Consider the following 2,500-nt stretch of genomic DNA (forward strand, 5'->3'; position numbering starts at 1 on the left):
CCTCTTTTTATACACTAACTTACCTTTTTATGAGATTTAGCTTTTCCTTTGAATGCCTTCAAACATCAATGTAAACAAACTCTTTTAATAACAATATTGTGAACAATATTCAACATTCCATTTTGTGAAAGACAAAATATCGCATTAAAGTTGTACAGTTTCACATTACAATTTAACCTGCTGCTATGATTGCTCTGTAGAAACAACAACCGTACGTATACAGTCGACCATTCTCTGCATGCATTGCAATCAGTCGTTGTATGACATCGACGACGGCAACAACTTTTGGTCCGTGCCATTCCCTTGCATGGCAGCGGCCGCTGTTGATTCGTCAGGTTTGTTGTTGCTTTCGATGTCTTGCCAGTTGAGATGCGTTGACAAACTCTCGCCTTCCCTTGACATTGTACTTGGCCTTTTCAAAGATTATGCACAGCGACCGGCTCGTCCAAATGATCAAATAGACAGAAAGATCAGTATATACATATGAGATGATTTGATATGTATCACCTGGGGTGCGATACGATTCAAGGACGGGTCAGTTGGCGGAACGATTCGATTCCATTCCAAATCAGTGGGATTATAAATCGATTTGATATGGTGTATCTTAGTTTGAGAGGCTCTGATGCAATTAGTTTCTGGTTGTCATTTTGCATCCAGTACATACGAATGAACTTGTCAATAGTATAAATGGTGGATTTCTTCCAAAGAAATATCTCTGCAATAAAAGACCATTCGAGACATACATTTTAAAGTGCGATGATTCGATTAGGTTGGATTCAATGCGCTCACGGCTTTTAAATCAAAACCCATTCCCCGAATTGAATTGTTTTGGTTACACCCTACTCTGACAGAATTTAAATGACAAACCAAAGTGGGTGTTTTTTAGGATGGTCTCAGCACAGTATGTGGTTCTCGTGTAAATGTTTGCTACCTATGAATGCCGGAAGGTTTGGGTTCAGTTGCGCCTTGCATCTGTCCCGCCTTGCTCTGCCAACACGTTCAGCCAACGGTACTATCGCTGTCAATATTGTGAAATTGTTCCAGAAGTAAGTCAGAGTGTAAACCTGGACGAGTATGTGACACTGTCACATGTTGTGCCGATTTTTCCCAGCACTTGGGAACAGGATGCAGGTTTTCGACTTGATGTTGCACGCGAAGACAAAGAGGCTGAGAGAGGGCAGATGTGTTTATTGCTTGTGTGGATATATGTACAGTAGATCGCACTTCCTGAGAACAGACCTCAAGAATCGGCTCACAGAGAGAGAGAGAGCGAGAAAGAGAGAGAGAGAGAGAGAAAGAGAGAGAGAGAGAGAGAGAGAGAGAGAGAGGCCTTTTTTCTTAATATGGACTTGTTGAGCCCGGCTAGAGGGAGACGAAGCCGCCCCCTCCTTCTTCTGCCCTTTAAGTGAGTCTCTCCCCCCTGTGACTAGAAAAGGGAATGTATGTAGCCGGCTGGAAAAAGGAGGGAGGGCGGGGGTGGAAAAAAAAAAGGGGGGGGTGGAGGTTGGCTAGTCGGGAGGTTGGCTAGTCTATCTGTGGGAGCAATCACACTCTGAAAGAGGGAATGTTTATCCAAGTGCAGTGATCCCATTTTCCATCATCCCAAAAATAAAAAGGGCGACTACGACCTTATATGGGGCGACAGAGACTTTCCAGTCGAACCCATTTTGTCACGGTTTTCCACCAAAGCACCGCTGACTGTCCTACTAGCCTATTTATGAGAAGGGGCCACTGCCAGGCTGTATCGAACATGCTCTTTTGTTTTATCAGGGGTTGCCGTGGGGATGAGCTGACACCGCTCGCTGATGGACACGCCACCCTGAGTTGGGTAAGCAAAATGAACAACGCTGCTTTTTCATTGATGCTGGACAAAGAAGTAGGCATTGAGTTAAGGAAACGTTTGCGTGTTGAAGATACATTTATTATTGTGGTTGTAAGTTGCAGTGGTGTGTAAATGGGCATCATGCTGAGAGCTATTTGTAATATTTGACTGCTCAGAGTCAATCAAACGGCAATCATCAAACGTCTTCTTTTCAATTTCCCTCAAATAGAATCTTCAGTTAAAATGCCAATTTGTGTTCATAATGGGCCGTACAGAACACGTGATGGTTCTTTGCCCGTGCCACACTTGAGGGCAAGCACCTGACAAGTTAACCTTTCATTCAATTCTTCTTCTTCTCCTTTTGGCTCGTCCCTTATCAGGGGTCGCCACAGCGAGACATTAATTCCCATCTGTCCCTGAAAACCGTCCTATCAACTCGCATGTTCGTCTTGGCAAAAGTTTTACACCGGACGCCATTCCTGACGCAACCCTCCCCATTTCTCCGGGCTTGGGACCGGCACTGGGGAACAGTGTACCCTCAAGGGAGGGCACTGCTCCCCAGCGGCTGGGTTAACCTTTCATTCAATTGGTGAGAGCTAATTGACTCCACCGACTGTCACTTACGTTCTGTCCATTACTTCGCCCTGAATGTTTGCTGTCTGCTCATGGCGGTTTCGT

The 2,500-nt window shown here is 44.9% G+C and overlaps 2 long non-coding RNA genes across 2 annotated transcripts in view; one reads left to right on the forward strand and one right to left on the reverse strand.

Moving 5' to 3' along the window:
- Positions 1-2,500, forward strand: part of LOC109522833 (uncharacterized) — a 6,651-nt gene that overhangs the window by 3,212 nt on the left and 939 nt on the right. The window contains exon 3 of the long non-coding RNA XR_002169631.1: positions 1,771-1,828. This is a non-coding gene — a long non-coding RNA (uncharacterized LOC109522833). The remainder of the gene's footprint in view (positions 1-1,770; positions 1,829-2,500) is intronic.
- LOC109522834 (uncharacterized) overlaps positions 1-2,500 on the reverse strand; it is a 3,014-nt gene that overhangs the window by 294 nt on the left and 220 nt on the right. Inside the window, exons 1-2 of the long non-coding RNA XR_002169632.1 lie at positions 2,398-2,500; positions 1-2,155 (exon numbers count right to left, since the gene is read on the reverse strand). The exon at positions 1-2,155 is cut by the window's left edge and continues 294 nt beyond it; the exon at positions 2,398-2,500 is cut by the window's right edge and continues 220 nt beyond it. This is a non-coding gene — a long non-coding RNA (uncharacterized LOC109522834). The remainder of the gene's footprint in view (positions 2,156-2,397) is intronic.

The sequence above is a fragment of the Hippocampus comes genome, unplaced genomic scaffold (assembly GCF_001891065.2).
Source record: "Hippocampus comes isolate QL1 unplaced genomic scaffold, H_comes_QL1_v1.1 scaffold270, whole genome shotgun sequence".
In the NCBI taxonomy this organism is placed as follows: domain Eukaryota; kingdom Metazoa; phylum Chordata; class Actinopteri; order Syngnathiformes; family Syngnathidae; genus Hippocampus; species Hippocampus comes.